General features: G+C 38.7%; 1 pseudogene; it reads left to right on the forward strand.

The window, feature by feature from the left end:
- The window catches only part of LOC116702256 (glutaryl-CoA dehydrogenase, mitochondrial-like), a 28,861-nt pseudogene extending 14,686 nt beyond the window's left edge, over positions 1 to 14,175 (forward strand).
- The last annotated feature ends 3,773 nt before the right edge of the window (positions 14,176 to 17,948 follow it).

Here is a 17,948-nt window from a genome sequence, read left to right on the forward strand (position 1 = left end):
TGCGTGTAGTGTGTGTGTAGTTTGCTTGTAGTGTGTTTGTATAGTTTGCGTGTAGTGTGTGTGTAGTTTGCGTGTAGTGTGTGTGTAGTTGGGGTAGCTGTGCGTGTGTTTGTGTGTAGTTTGCTGTAGTGGGTGTGTGAGTTTGATTGTAGTGTGTGTGTAGTTTGCGTGTCGTGTGTGTGTAGTTGCGATGTAGTGGGGTGTAGTTTGATTGAGTGTGTTGGTATAGTTGCTTGTGTGTGGGTGTGTTTAGCAGTGATGGTGTGTGTAGTTTGCTTGTAGTGTGTTGTATCGTTGCGTGTAGTGTGTGTGTAGTGTGTGTGTTAGTTTGTGTGTAGTGGTGGTGTAGTGGTCTTAGTTGGTGTGTAGTGGTGTGTAGTGTGTGTGTAGTTTGTGTGTAGTTGGTGTGTTAGTGTGTGTGTAGTTTGTGGTAGTGTGTGGTAGTGTGCGTGTAGTGTGTGTTGTATTTGAGTGTAGTGGGAGTGTAGTGTGTGTAGTGCTGTTGTGTCGTAGTGGTGTGTAGTTTGTGTGTAGTTGTGTGAGTTTGCAGGGAGTGCAGATCGGAACGAGCTCGAGGGAAAACTTGAAATTGAGCATTTCTGTAATCCATCTTCAAAAAAACTGCATCCATATTGTTGAGATTTGGGATCTGTGTTTGTTTTTGTTTGTTTTTGATCTGTTTTGCTTTTTGTAAATGTCTTTATTTTGTCCATGGTAAATTTGAGTTTGGTTGGTATGTATTTGTTGATATTTTTATTGTTCTTAGGGCCCTGTATCTGAAAGCTTGAGCAGCTATTCGGGGGACAAATTTCACGCGGGCTTGTATATGATAATGTACCCGAAAATTGTGTTTAAATATAATTGAGACGTGTGGAATAAACTTTGTAAGTAAGTAAAACTGCCACGTTACCCCAGCACTTACTGTGCTCTATGATTAGAGGACGCAACTGAAATATGTTTTATACCAGGGGTCTTCACAGGGGGTCCGCTTTTACCCATAGGGGGTCCGCGGAGGAATGCATGGGGGTCGCAAAAGTTTGAGTTTTGATTAGACTTTTTTTATATTCCCCCAACCCCCCCCTGCAATTTTTTTCCAATGATTGAAATGTCGGCTCGTTGATGCACAAACACAAAGAAAATGGCCGGGGTGTGTTTAAAATTAAAAAAAAAAAACACAAATATAGATGGGATAGATGATGGATAGATAGATGGCTGATAGATGGAAGATAGATAGATAGATAGCTAGATAGAGAGATAGAGAGAGAAGAGGCGAGAGCACGAGAGCGAGGCTAGCGAGATGAGAAGAGACAAGCACCCGAGGGAGGGAGGGACAGGGAGGGACGGGAACAGACAGGGAGGGATAGCTAGAGAGAGGACGAACGGCACGAGGGACGAGAAGGAGGGAGAGAAGAGAGGGGAGGGGATGGAGAGCTGCGCTGAGGGCTGCACACCACGACGAGAGGAAGAGAGAGTGGGCGGAGACGAGAGGGAGGGATGAGAGAGGGGAACGAGGAAGAGGCGAGAGATCGAGAGAGACAAGAGAGAGGAAGGGACGGGACAGGGATGGAAGAGGATGGGGGATGGAGAGAGAGAGAGAGAGGAGGGGGGAGTCGGGATCGTGAGGAGGTCGGGGAGGAGAGAGACAAAAATGGAAGAGAGAACGAGAGGGAGGAGAGGAAGAAAGAGTGCGGGAGCGAGAGATTAGGAGGGGAGAGAGAGAGAGCGAGGGAGGGATTACGGGATAGAGAGAGAGAGGGGAGAGGAGAGGGCGAGAGGAGAGGGAGGGAGCGAGCGAGGGAGGGAACTGGCGAGGAGGGAGCGAGAGAGAGCGGAGAGAGGGAGGGATGGAGAGAGAAAGAGAGAGAGAGCCTCTTAGAGAGAAGAGGCGAGGGAGGGATGGAGCGAGAAAGACGAAGGGAGCGAGAAGATTAGGAGAAGACGAGAGAGAGGGAGGGCTGGAGAGAGAGAGACGAAGGAGAGCGAGGGAGGGAAGGATGGAGAGGGAAAGAGAGAGAGAGGAGCGCTAGAGAGAGAGACGAGAGAGAGGAGGGATGGAGAGAGGAGCGAGAGAAGGGAGAGAGAGAGGGAACCCGGGAGGGAGGGATGGAGAGAGAGATAGAAAGATAGAAGAAGACCTAGATAGATAGATGCTATCTTTATTAGACTCACGGTCCATAAAAACAACAACAACAACAAAGATACAAATATAACAAAAACAGGATTATGTAAAATAAGAGCTACATTTTTAAACCTCACAAGCATAGAAATAAAGCCCCAACGATTTATCGGCAGGCCGGTATTATCGGCCGATATTAGGCATTTTCCAAACTATCGCTATCGGCATTTATAATGTCCGATAAATGTTTAGTTTTTGTTTTTTTCAACCATGTTATGAGTGTGGGCGTAGCGTAGTTAGTCCACCAGAGGGCGCTCTACAGCGTCCCTGTTGGCAGCTCTTTCATTTTCTTTTTGTTATTGTGTTTTTCTCAAAGGACTTAAGTTTAAATCGTAGGTCAGTATTTCTATACATTCATTTATCATAACTTATATATTGATGATTCTCTCCGTATGTTCTGCCACATACAAACAAATTATATCATTTATTATTTAGTGAGACCCCTATAAAATTAATTAACAAAATAAACAAGTTAAGGAAATCGGTCTGTTTTGTAAAGCAGTCGGGATTTTTTTTTTAAAATATATATATTAGCCGTAATCGGAAAACGGATTGTAAATCACAGAATATTTTTATCTATCGGCCTTAAAAAATCTTTAGTGCACACACCAACACATATATATACAACACACACCCACCACACACACACACACACACATATGTATACACTAGCTATTCGTTAGATACTTTACATAAACCTTTATATGCCGTCCAGGATGCATCGGCTGTTATTGACACACTTATTGAGCGCAGTAATGACAAAGGTTTTTTTGTACACATGGGGGAGTCTTCACAGTTAAAGGACGCCAACAGACCTCAACAAAACTGATTCTGCAAGGCCCAGATGACGTCGTGGGGGGGGATCTGGGACTCTTGCGGGGTGTCAGAGAGGAGGACGCTGTCCAAATACACGCCAGCTTGGACAATGTCTCGCACCCGACTCATGGATTGTGCTCAATCACAGGAGGCACTTTCAGTGATAGAACTCATTCTACAGAATGCACCACAGAGCGCCACAGGAAGTCATTTCCGCCTGTGGCCATCAAACTTTTTAACTCATCCCTCTAAGTGTCGGAAACACACACACCCCACACACCACACACACACACCACACACACACACACACACAACACACACCCACCACCACACACCAAGCACACACACACCACACACACACACACCACACACCCACACACACACTTAGAGAGGTTGAAACTGGACAATATATCTGTAGTATCGGTTTTGTGCAATAACACTGGCTGACATGTGTGGCAATTTCAAAATACACAATGATTTTATATTATGATTATTTAACTTTCCACCATTCCAAACCTTAATTATGTAGAATTATGGTAAAGAATGTAAAACATCCTTTATGTAAATACCGTACTTCAATTCCTGATATCTTAATTTCTTGGTATTTTACTCTATTATAAATTTGTGAACTACAACACAGAGTTTCCCTTCGGGGGCTCAATAAAGTATTTTATGATATGATTCTGATTGGATTACTGATTATGATAAATACGGATGAAAAATCAACCACGTCGTGCCCCGTGCCTCCCCCCTCAGGATTCACCAACTCCCCCGAGGCAGAAGTTCGCTGTGGTATGGGCCAATTGGACGACGCCAAGATCGCGGCTTCCTCTTGGAGAGGGCAGGAAGGGGCCGCTCCACGGCCGAAGGATCGAGGGGAAAGTTCTCCTGAGGGCTCGGCCACGGCAATGATCGTCATGGACGGACGGGAAGTCCCCGAGGGAAACTGCTGCTGAATCGCCTCGGCCTCGAGGGTCGAGTGGAGGGAACCCGGGAACCTTCGAGATGACTAATAGAACAGAAAGCCTTGTGTCATTATACGATATATATAGCCGCTGTGCTTGTTCTGACGTTGCAGATTTGAAAGCAGCCGCACAGGCAACGGGATTGAAGCAAAACATAAGTGTCAAAACGAAATATAAAAAAGAAACGTAAGTAGTGGAATAGAAAGCTTTATTGTAAAATAATTATTAAAAAATATAAAAACGGAAGTAGTAGAAGTAGAAAAAGTCTTTATTTAATACAATTATAAAAATATAAAACGAAAGTAGTGGAATAGACAGTCTCTTTTATAATACTAATTATACAAAATAAAAACGTTAAAAGTAGTGGAATAGAAAGTTCTTATTATAAAAATAATTATAAAAAATAAAATGTAAGGACGTGGAATAAGAAAGTCTTTATTATAAAAATAATTTAAAGTCTTTATTATAAAAAATTAATATATTAAAAATATAAAATGTAAGTAGGGGAATAGAAGCCTTATTATAAAAATAATTATTAAAAAAAATATAAAAGTAGTAGTGGAATAGAAGCTTATTATAAAATAATTATAAAAAGATTAAAATGGAAAGTAGGTGGAATGAGAAGACTATTTAATAATAATTATAAAAATATAAAAAGGGACGCGAGTGAATAGAACGCCTTTTATTATAAAAATAATTATAAAAATATAAAATGTAAGTAGGGGAAATAGAAAGCCTTTATTATAATAAAATTTAAAAATATAACTGTACAGTGAGTGGAATAGAAAGTCTTTATATAATAATATTATAAAAAATATAAATGTAAAGTGTGGAATAGAAAGTCTTTATTATAAAAATAATTATATAAAAATATAAACGTAGTAGTGGAATAGAAGTCTTTATTATAAAAAATAATTAGAAAAAATATAAAAGGTAAGTAGTGAATAGAAGCCTTTATTGTAAAAATAATTAGTCTTTAGTATAAAAATAATTATAAAAATATAACAATGGACGTAGGGGAATAGAAAGCCTTTATTATAATAATAATTATAAAAATATAAAGTGTAAGTGTGGATGGATAGAAAGCTTTATTATAAAAATAATTATAAAAACATATACCAAGTAAGTAGTGGAATAGAAAGCCTTGATTGTAAAAAATAATTATAAAAAGATAAAACGGAAGTAGTGGATAAGAAGGAATTTATTATAAAAAATAATATAAAAATAAAAATGTAAGTAGTGGAATAGAAAGTCTTTATTAGAAAAATAATTATAAAAATATAAAATGTAAGTAGTGGAATAGACGTCTTTATATAATAATAAATTAAGCTTATATTATAAAAATAATAAGTCGTTTATAATATAATTATAAAAATATAAAAGTAAAGTAGGACTAGAAAGCCTTTTTTATAAAAATAATTAATCTTTCTTATAAGATACTTATAAAAATAAAATGTAAGTAATGGAATAGAAGGATTTAGTATCAAAAGGAATTATAAAAATATAAAACGTAAGGCAGTTGGAATAGAAAGTCTTTATTTAATAAATATTAAGTCTTTATTAAAAAAATAATTAAGCTTTATTATAATAATAATGAAAAAATATAAAATGTAAGCGTAGTGGAATAGAAAGCCTTTATAAAACTATTAAGTCTTTATTATAAAATACGTATAAAAATATAAAAGGTAAGAGTGGAATAAGAAAGTCTTTATTATAAAAATAATTATACAATATTAAAATGTACGTAGTGGAATAGGAAATTCTTTATGATATATAATTTATAAAATATAAAACGTAAGTAGTGGATAGAAGAGTCTTTATATAAAAAGAAATTCATTAAAAATAGAAAAGTAAGTAGTGGAAATAGAAAAGTCTTTAGTATAAAAATAATTATAAAAAATAAAACGTACGCAGCTGGATAGAAAAAGTCTTTATTATAAAAAATAATAGTCGTATTATAAAATAATTATACAAAATATAAAATGTAAGTAGGGGAATAGAAAGTCTTTATTATAAAATAATTAAGTCTTATTATAAAAATAATTAAAAATATAAAACGTAAGTAGGTGGAAATAGAAAGTCTTTATTATAAAATAATTATAAAAATAAAACGTAAAGTAGTGGAATAGAAAGTCTTTATTATAAAAATAATTATAAAAATATAAATGTAAGTAGTGGAATAGAAAGTTCTTTATTATAAAAATAATTAAGTCTTTATTATAAAAATAATAAGTCTTTATTATAAAAATAATTAAGTCTTATTATAAAAATAATTATAAAAATTATAAAACGTAAGTAGTGGAATAGAAAGTCTTTATTATAAAAATAATTAAGTCTTTATTATAAAAATAATTATAAAAATAAAAAATGTAAGTAGTGGAATAGAAAGCTTAATAAAAAATTTAAGCTTATTATAAAAATAATTTAAAATATAAAGTAAGGGGGAAAATAAAAAGCTTATTATAAAAAAAATTATAAAAATATAAAAGTAAGTAGTGATAGAAAGCTTTTTATAAAAATTATAAAAAAAAAGTAAGAGGGGAATAGAAAGCTTTTTTATAAAAATAATTAAGGTTTTATTTTAAAAAAATTTTAAAAAATATAAAAGTAAGGGGAATGGAAAGCCTTTTTAAAAAAATAATTAAAAAAAAAACTAAGGGGAAAGAAAGCTTTATATAAAAATAATTATAAAAATAAAAAAAAATAAGTAGGGGAATAGAAACTTTATAAAAAATTAAAAAAAAAAAATAAAAGTAGTGAATAGAAGTTTTATTATAAAAATTTTAAAATTTTAAGTCTTTTATTATAAAAAAAAAATTTAAAAAAAAAAAATGTAAGGGGTGGAAAAGAAAGCCTTTATATAAAGTAATTATAAAAAAAAAAAAATGAAGATGGAATAGAAAGTCTTTTATTATAAAAATAATTAAGTTTATTAAAAAATAAATTATAAAAATAAAACTAAGTGGGGGAAATGAAAGCCCTTTATTAAAAAAAATAAAAAAAAAATAAAAATGTAAGTAAAAAAATAGAAAACCCCCTTTAAAAAAAAAATAAAAAAAAAAACAATGGGAATAGAAGCCATTAAAAAAAATAATAAAAAAAAAAAGGGAAAAATAGGGAAAAATAAACCCATTAAAAAAATAATTTAAAAAAAAAATAAAAAAATAGGAAAAACCCCCCAAAAAAAAAAAAATAAAAAAAAAAAGAGGGAATAGAAACCCAAAAAAAATAAAAGCAAAAAAAATTTTTAAAAAATTAAAATGAAAAAATAGGGAATAAAAATTTAATAAAAAATTAAAAAAAAAAAAATTAAGTAGGGAAACAGGGCCCCTTTAAAACCCCATCAAAAACCCCAAACACCAAAACATAAGGGAAATTTCCCCAAAACCATATTCTTTTAAACATAGGGTAAAAATACAATTTTAAAACCCCCCCAAACGGTCCCAAACCCCCCCTTTAGGCCACCCCTAAATAAAAAAACCCACCCCATCCCCGGGGGTTTGGGGGCCCCCACCTAAAAGCGCTGCCAGTACCACTCGACATGTGTGTTTTTTCCCCAAAAAAAAAAAACACACACGTTAGTGGTTTTTGGAAGAATCTGGTAGGATGATTTCCCATTGCCCCCTTTGCATTGATGGGGTTTTAAGTTCGACGGAGGTAACCTTCAGGTATTTTAGGGCCCGTTACAGCTTTAAAATGTCGTTATTTTTATTTTATTAAGATTTTATTTTGAAAAACACGCAACGTGGCAGGAGAGGGGGTTCCCGAATGGGGCCTTTTTGCCTTAAAAACTGAAAACACCGGCAAATGAAACCCAAAAAAAGATACACAAAATCGCGCAGAACCACAACCAAAAAAAATCCGAACACAACACAACCAAAACCACAGACACACAACACAACCAAAACACAGGGCCCCCAAACAAAAAAAATACACGACGACAACCAACCAAAAAACCAGACGCACAAAAACCAAATAAGGGCACAAATAACCAATACACAGACGCACAACACAACCAAATACACAGACGCACAACACAACCAAATACACAGACGCACAACACAACCAAATACACAGACGCACACACCAACCAAACACAGACGCACAACATAACCAAATATACAGACGGTCAACACAACTAAATACACAGACACACAACAAAACCCAAAATACACGACCACAAAACAACAAAATACACAGACACACAAAAACCAAAATACACAGAACACAACACAACCAAATATACAGACGGTCAACACAACTAAATACACAGACACACAACACAACCAAATACACAGACGCACAACACAACCAAATACACAGACGCACAACACAACCAAATACACAGACGCACAACATAACCAAATACACAGACGCACAACACAACCAAATACACAGACGCACAACACAACCAAATACACAGACGCACAACACAACCAAATACACAGACGCACAACACAACCAAATACACAGACGCACAACATAACCAAATATACAGACGGTCAACACAACTAAATACACAGACACACAACACAACCAAATACACAGACGCACAAAACAACAAAATACACAGACACACAAAACAACAAAATACACAGACACACAACACAACCAAATATACAGACGGTCAACACAACTAAATACACAGACACACAACACAACCAAATACACAGACGCACAAAACAACAAAATACACAGACACACAACATAACAAAATACACAGACACACAACATAACCAAATACACAGACGCACAACATAACCAAATATACAGACGGTCAACACAACTAAATACACAGACACACAACACAACCAAATACACAGACGCACAAAACAACAAAATACACAGACACACAACATAACAAAATACACAGACGCACAACACAACCAAATACACAGACGCACAACACAACCAAATACACAAACACACAACACAACCAAATACACAAACACACAACACAACCAAATACACAAACACACAACACAACCAAATACACAGACGCACAACACAACTAAATACACAAACACACAACACAACCAAATACACAACACACAACACAACCAAATACACAAACGCGCTGCAGATACACACAATACAACCAAATACACAAACACACAACACAACCAAATACACAAACACACAACACAACTAAATACACAAACACACAACACAACTAAATACACAAACACACAACACAACCAAATACACAAACGCGCTGCAGATACACACAACACAACCAAATACACAAACGCGCTGCAGATACACCCAATACAAACGAGAATAACACAATGTTTTGGTTTTCCGGACCAGAAACAAAATACACACACGTCTAGCTGGCTTGGACAGATATCTTTGTGTATGTATGATTTCCCCATTGTCCCCTTTGCATTAGATGTGGTTTAAGATTCTGACGGTATGGTAACCTTCAGGTATTTATGGCCGTTACAGCTTTAAAATGTCTTGTTATTATTATTATTATTATAGGTATTTTATTTTGAAAAACACTGCAACGTGGCAGGCAGAGGGATTCCTGAAGTGCACTTTCTGCCGTTAAAAACATGAAAACACCAGCAAATGAAACCAACAAAAGATACACAAATGCGCTGCAGATACACACAACACAACCAAATACACAGACACACAACACAACCAAATACACAGACACACAACATAACCAAATACACAGACGCACAAAACAACAAAATACACAGACACACAACACAACCAAATACACAGACGCACAAAACAACAAAATACAGAGACACACAACATAACCAAATACACAGACGCACAACAAACCAATACAAAGACGCACAACATAACTAAATCCACACAAACCACACACAAACACAACCAACCAATACACAAACACACAACACACACCAAATACACAGACGCACAAACACAACACAAATACACAACAACACCACAACACAACCAAATACACAACACACAACCAAAATCACAGCGCACACACAACCAAATACACAGACGCACAACATAACCAAATACACAGACGCACAACATAACCAAATACACAGACACACAACATAACCAAATACACAGACGCCAACACCAAACAAACGCACAACAACAATACACAGACACACAACAAACCAAATACACAGACGCACAACATAACCAAATACACAGACGCACAACATAACTAAATACACAACACACAACAGATAACCAAATACACAGACCAACAACATAACCAAATACACAGAACACACAATACAACAACACAAATACACAGACACCACAAACATACACCCAAATACACAGACACACACAAACAAACCAAATACACAACACACAACAAAACCAAATACACAGACGCACAACACACAAACAATACACAACACACGAAGCAACACAATGCACAGACGCACAATACAACTAAAACACAAACACACAACAACCAAATACACAACACACAACAACCAAATACACGAGCACAACACACCAGATACAACAACACAACCAAATACACAACACACAACACAACAAATACACAAACACAGAGCAACCAAATACACAGACGACACCAAATCACAGACCACAACAACAATACACAAACCACAACACAACCAAACACAACGAACAAATGCACGAACCACAACCAATAAATACACAAACACACATTACACAACCGAAACAACACACACGCGTGCAGTACGAACAACACAACAATGACACAGGACTGCCACAACACACCAAATACGCAACGCGCTGCAGACTACGAATACAAAACGAGAATAACACCATGTTTTGGTTCTCCGGGACCAGACAAAACAGTTCGATGGCTGGCAGAATCAGCTGTAGCAGAACAAGATGGGGACATGTCACGGATATCACCTCGGATGAGGCCTGTTGCAGTGGGGAGGCTGATCGATGCCAAAAAGTAAAAAACACTCCCCAGTTATAATGTAGAGTGTAACAGCGCTGTGTGCACTGTAATCAAATATAGAAATGAAATGGTGCTAGTGTGTTCTGAAAGTAAGTTGCACAACTTAAAGGCAATGTTTATGGTCGTTTTATAATCTATTGTTTTAATGGTAATGCTTAGAATTGAGGTTGCTTGCATTTCAGAAAATTTTTCTTCAAAAAAACAAAACAGTGACTATGGCACTAATGCAACATAAACAGGGTTAGTTCTAGTTAGCACTAATTAGGGTTAGCAACCTAGGGTCTTATTGTGAATGTACCTGAGTCAAAGTTTCTTTAAAAGCTTATTTTAGGACGGAAACGCCACTTTTAAGATCGACCGTATTCTTGTTTTTGGGTCAAATGGCCTTTTGAATGGGAGAGCTAGGAGCGCTACTATGATAGCATCAAAATCAACATTTTAAATCACCAAGAAGGCTCAACACAACAGGAGACTTTGCTCCAAGCATCACCAGGACCATGGACTCAGCTTCACCAGGGTCTCTACACATGAACCGGGGTCTCTACACATGAACCGGGGTCTCTACACATGAACTCAGCATCACCAGGGGCTCTACACATGAACCAGGGTCTCTACACATGAACCAGAGTCTCTACACATGGACTCAACATCACCAGGGTCTCTACACATGGACTCAGCATCACCAGGGTCTCTACACATGGACTCAACATCACCAGGGTCTCTACACATGGACTCAGCATCACCAGGGTCTCTACACATGGACTCAGCATCACCAGGGTCTCACACATGGACTCAGCATCACCAGGGTCTCTACACATGGACTCAGCATCACCAGGGTCTCTACACGTGGACTCAGCATCACCAGGGTCTCTACACATGGACTCAGCATCACCAGGGTCTCTCTACACATGGATTCAACATCACCAGGGTCTCTACACATGGACTCAGCATCACCAGGGTCTCTACACGTGGACTCAGCATCACCAGGGTCTTTACACATGGACTCGGCATCACCAGAGTCTCTACACATGGACTCAACATCACCAGGGTCTCTACACATGGACTCAGCATCACCAGGAACATGGACTCCGCATCACCAGGGTCTCTTTACATGAACCAGGGTCTCTACACATAGACTAAACATCACCAGGGTCTCTACACATGGACTCAGCATCACCAGGGTCTCTACACATGGACTAAACATCACCAGGGTCTCTACACATGGACTCGGCATCACCAGGGTCTCTACACATGGACTCAGCATCACCAGGGTCTCTACACATGGACTCAGCATCACCAGGGTCTCCACACATGGACTCGGCATCACCAGGGTCTCTACACATGGACTCAGCATCACCAGGGTCTCTACACATGGACTCAGCATCACCAGAAGACGGTTAATCCTAATGTCCGTGGAAACCGTGTTTTCAAGAAAGTCTGGAGTGGTTTTTTTGGGGCTTTTCCTTTTCTTTGTGACAGTGGATAGACAGGAAAGGGAGGAGAAAGATGGGGGATGACACTCAGCAAAGGGCCGCAGTGCGTGAGTTAGAGGGCGCCCCAGTCCGTCTTTTTTGCGGCTCAAAGTGTCTTTTTGAAGTTCAACTTTTCTGATGATAACGCCCTACGTCTACGCTTTTTTTTTTTGGACAGTTGATCATGAAATGTGGTGTTTGTCCCCAGAGCGGCCCCGGACATGATCTCCATGCTGAAGAGGAACAGCTGCGGTAAAGCCTCGACGTGGCCAGGCAGGCCAGAGACATGCTGGAGGGAACGGCATCGCAGACGAGTACCACATCATCCGCCACGTCCTGAACCTGGAGGCCGTCAACACATACGAGGGTGAGGAGGAGGGGGGGGGGAGGAGGGGGAGGGGGGGGGGGGAGGGGGGGGAGGAGGAGGGGTAAAACTAAGGTTGTAGTTACATCGCTACGTTGGGTTTAAAAAACGTCTTCTGCTATGTTTCCCCCTCTCATTCCCCCTGCTCTGGCATTACCCCTCTCATTCCCCTGCTCTGGCGTTACCCCCTCTCATTCCCCCTGCTCTGGCGTTACCCCCTCTCATTCCCCTGCTCTTGCGTTTCCCCCTCTCATTCCCCCTGCTCTGGCGTTACCCCCTCTCATTCTCCTGCTCTTGTGTTCTACCCTCTCATTCCCCTGCTCTGGCGTTACCCCCTCTCATTCCCCCTGCTCTGGCGTTACCCCTCTCATTCTTCCTGCTCTTGCGTTTCCCCCTCTCATTCCCCCTGCTCTTGCGTTTTCCCCTCTCATTTCTCATTCCCCCTGCTCGTGTTTCCCCCTCTCATTCTTCCTGCTCTTGCGTTTCCCCCTCTCATTTCTCATTCCCCCTGCTCTTGTGTTTCCCTCTCTCATTCCCCCGTCTCATTCAAATTGACCCCTTTTCCTATATCAATGTTCTTTTTAATTCCCCAAAATAACATGATTGATTCCAACGCTCTTTGCCAAGTACAAATCTCTACTTTCATTAATTTTGGGTCTTATTCAATTTTATAGCATTTGAAAAACAAATGGAAGTGTTGTTGAAATAGTATTGAGTAAAAGTTGACATATTCCGGTCTGTGATTATCATCAACATCCATTCCTTTAATTTTAGTCTCAATAATTCCTAATTTCTGCTTTTCTAACTCAAACATTAGGGATAATTTCCTATAAATTCTGGTTAGACCCAAACTGCATTTTGTCACCTTGTACCTGTGTAATGATAATAAAGTTGAATCTAATCTAATGTAATGTAATGTAATCTAATGTAAACCTGTTGAATCTGGTCCTGCAGGTACCCATGACATCCACGCCCTGATCCTGGGCCGAGCCATCACAGGACTGCAGGCCTTCACCGTGGACAAGTAGCCCGGAAAACCCCAGACCTCTTCAGAAAAACAGTCAGGGTTTTTCCACAACCTCTTGCATAGGCGGTCTCTGTTTCATCACTTTTTAGAACATGTATCCGAGGTTTGGTTGGACAGAGAGAAAAAGGTTGAACTTTATACTTTTTGGGGAAATGTTTAATTCAAAAAGCGTTTTTCACCCCAAAAAAAGATATTTTTGTACTCTTTATTTAAGGATTTATTTCAAGTTGTATCATAAACAAAAACCATTGTAAAGTTGTCATGGAATAGGAAAAAGGCTTTGTTTGTGTTAATTAATTTTATATTTTTAATTTTGGGCCATTTTGGACATATTGGGGAAAAACACCTTGAATTAGTTTTTTATTTCGGGAAAAAGTAGGTTTTCTTTTTTTTTTTTGGGAAAAATTTTTAGGGTTCCCTTTATTTAGAAAAGTGAAGGAAAACGGGGGGGGGGAGGGGGGGAGGGAAGGAGACGGGGGGGGAGGGAAAAGAGAAGAGAGGGGGGGGGGAGGGGGGGAGAGGGGGGAAGAGAGGAGGGGAGGGGGGGGGGAGGGGAAAAAAGAGAGAGAGGGGAGGGGAGAGGGAAAAAAGAGAAGGGGGGGGGGGGGGGGGGAGGGGAAACCCGGGGGGGGGAAAGAAGGGAAGGGGGGGGAAAGGGAAAAAAAGGGAAGAGAAAGGGGGGGAAGGGAGGGGGGGAAAACAAAGAGAAAGAGGGGGGGGAAAGAAAGAAAAAGAAAGGGTGAAACATCAAAAACTAATGGTTGTTTTTTCATGGGTGTTTTGATTAAAGGGGGTTAAATTTTTAATTTAAAATGATTTTCTTTGCAGTTCCTGCTCCGTCTTGCGTTTTTGTGGTTTTTTGTGGTTTTCCAAAGGTAAAGAGTGTAGAGCTTTTAAAAAACTAAACTTATTTAAGTTTTTCCAAATGTTTTTTGACTCTCTTTGAAACCCCTTTTTTTAGAAAAAAATCTCTCTCTCATTTTCTCTTAGAAAATTTTTTCTCTCCATTTTCGCTCCCTCTTCTCTTTAGAAACCCCTTCCTCTTTTAAAACCTTTCTTTCCCCTCTCTTAGAAACCTTTTTCTTCCCCCACTCTCTCTTAGAAACTTCCTCCTCCATCTCTCTTAAAAAACTTTTCCTTCCATCTTTCCCCTTTTTCCTCCTCCTCTCTTTTCTCCTTCTCCACCTCTCTTAAAAAAACCATCTTTTCCCCTCCCAAAATTCCCCTCTCCCATTTTCCTTTTAAAAAATTTTACTTTTCCCATCTCCCCTTAAAAAACCCCCGACTCTTATCCCCCCATCTCTTTTAGAAAAACTTCCTCTCCCCCTTTTTCTCTTCTAAATCCCCTCTCTTTTAAAAACCCTTTCTCTCTTCCATCTCTCTTAAAAAACCTTTCTCTCTCCCCAAACCTTCCCCTTTGGGAAACCCAATCTCTTTTCCTTCTCTCTCCCTTCTCTCTCCCCCTTTTTTAAAAACCCATCCCCTTTTCCCCCCAACTCTCTCAAAACCAACTCTCTGCCCTCCTTTAAAAAAAAACCTTCTCTCTACCCCAAAATTCTCTCTCCATCTTTCCTTCTTTTTTAAAAACCTTCTCTCTCTAAATCTCCCCCCATTCTCTTTTAGAAAAATCCTCTTTTCCCCCCAATCTCTCTTTAGAAAATTTCCTCTCTCCATTCTTCTTAAAAAACCACTCTCTCTCCATCCTCCCATCTCTCTTTTTGGGGGAATCCATCTCTCTCCATCTCTTCTTAAAAAACCTCTTTTTTAAAAAAAACCTCTTTCTCCCCATCTTTTCCCCTCTATCTTAGAAACCATCCCCTCTCTCCATCTCTCTCTCCATCTCTCTCTTAGAAACCATCTCTCTTCCTTTCTCTCTCTTAGCCCCCCTTCTCTCTTTTTTAAAAACCCCCCTCCCCAAACCTCCCCCCATCTCTCCTTAGAACCTTCTCTCTCCCACCCTCTCCCCCTCTCCCCTCCCCAAACCCTCTACGAACCAAAAACTGTCTCCCCCGGGGCGCGAAAATCTGCCGTTTTTTTTTCTCTTTTTTTTTTAAACCCATCATGGGACCCAAAGGAGCGGAGAGAGGAATTCCTCTTTTTTTCCCGTCGGGCCCCGGGCCACCCTGAGAGGGGGAAATTTAAAGAGCGGGAAAAATCCCCCGTCCCCCCCCGTGCCAGGGTTTTCTCCCAAAAATTTAGGGAACACCCTTTTCATCGTTGGTGTTTTAGTTTTGTTGTAGGACCAATGACGCTTTTGTCCTCAATGAAAGGCGAGATTTCAGCTATTTTTGTTGCTCTCTCCAGTGTTTTTAACACTTTTGAATCTATGTTTTTTCCAACTATTTAGCGTTTTTCCCAAAGTTTTTTTTTTCCTTTTGACATAATATTTTTTATTTGTTTATTTTTAACGTTTGGGGGGATTAAAGGATGCTGATGATTTGGACATAAATCTACCTTTGTTCTGTTTTGATCCCGCGTTCTCTGTAAACTTCTTTTGTTGAATTTTTTGGCATTAAGATTAATTTCCAAAAGATGTTTTTTTATTCCTCTTTTTAACTTTAGCATGGGGGTGTAAACTTTCTCAAGCCACTGTAGAACCCATAGTCTGTAAAATTATTGGGACGAATCTTCAGGGTCTGAGATGTGAAGCTGAAGCTCCTTGAAGCTGCGTTCCCTGTACCGTCCAGCAGGGGGCGATGTTTCTACAGAAGTCTATGAGGAAATGAGCCGACTTCTCACTGGATTTATTACCTCAGGAAACATTCTCATAATGAGTTGATGGTCTCAATCGCTAGTTTCAAGTCTTTTTTAACACATTATGATGTTCATTTAGTAAATTATGGCCCCGTTTATTTTAACCCTCATGTTGTCTTCATGTTGTCTTCATGTTGTCCTCCTGTTGTCCTCATGTTGCCCTCATGTTGTCCTCATGTTGCCCTCATGTTGTCCTCATGTTGTCTTCATGTTGTCCTCATCTTGTCCTCCTGTTGTCTTCATGTTGTCCTCATGTTGTCCTCATGTTGTCTTCATGTTGTCTTCTTGTTGTCCTCATGTTGTCCTCATGTTGTCTTCATGTTGTCTTCATGTTGCCCTCATGTTGTCCTCATGTTGTCCTCATGTTGTTTTCATGTTGTCTCTTGTTGTCCTCATGTTGTCCCCATGTTGTCATTCATGTTGTCCTCATTGTTGTCCTCATGTTGTCTTCATGTTGTCCTCATGTTGTCTTCATGTTGTCTCATGTTGTCTTCATGTGTCTCATGTTGTTTATGTTGTCTCATGTTGTCCTCATGTTGTCTTCATGTTGTCCTCATGTTGTTTTCATGTTGTCCTCATGTTGTCTTCATGTTGTCCTCATGTTGTCTTCATGTTGTCCTCATGTTGTCTTCATGTTGTCCTCATGTTGTTTTCATGTTGTCTTCATGTTGTCCTCATGTTGTCTTCATGTTGTCCTCATGTTGTTTTCATGTTGTCTTCTTGTTGTCCTCATGTTGTCCCCATGTTGTCCCCATATTGCCCTCATGTTGTCCTCATGTTGTCCCATGTTGTCCTCATGTTGTCCTATATCAATGTTCTTTTTAATCCCCCAAAATAACATGATTGATTCCAACGCTCTTTGCCAAGTACAAATCTCTACTTTCATTAATTTTGGGTCTTATTCTATTTTATATCATTGTAAAACAAAGTGAAGTGTTGTTGAAATAGTGTTGAGTAAAAGTTGACATATTCCAGTCTGTGATTATCATCAACATCCATTCCTTTAATTTTAGTCTCAATAATTCCTCATTTCTGCTTTTCTAACTCCAACATTAGGTATAATTTCCTATAAATGAGGTTTATTGACCATAAATTCCCAAAATAACTGTAAAACTAAAGTTCATAAGTTAGTGTTACGTAGTGTTAGATGTAAAAAAAAGTGACAAACATTGAAGAAAAGTGTCAAAGTGATTTTCAATTTTGACGGGAAAACAACAACAAGCCCTCCCAGTGAGGCCATAGGATAGTGTGTGTGTGTGTGTGTGTGTGTTGTGTGTTTTGTGTGGTGTGTGTGTGTGTGTGTGTGTGTGTGTGTGTGTGTGTTCCTGGATTGCACGTTAACGTATAGCGTGTTCCTGTCGTCAAGGAAACGGTAAACACCCGGATCAGCCGTCTACGCATTGGAAAATACCTTGATTGATTTCCTACGAGGAGACTTCTCGGTAAATTGAGGGAATTAAG

The sequence above is a fragment of the Etheostoma spectabile genome, chromosome 15, assembly GCF_008692095.1.
Source record: "Etheostoma spectabile isolate EspeVRDwgs_2016 chromosome 15, UIUC_Espe_1.0, whole genome shotgun sequence".
Lineage (NCBI taxonomy): Eukaryota > Metazoa > Chordata > Actinopteri > Perciformes > Percidae > Etheostoma > Etheostoma spectabile.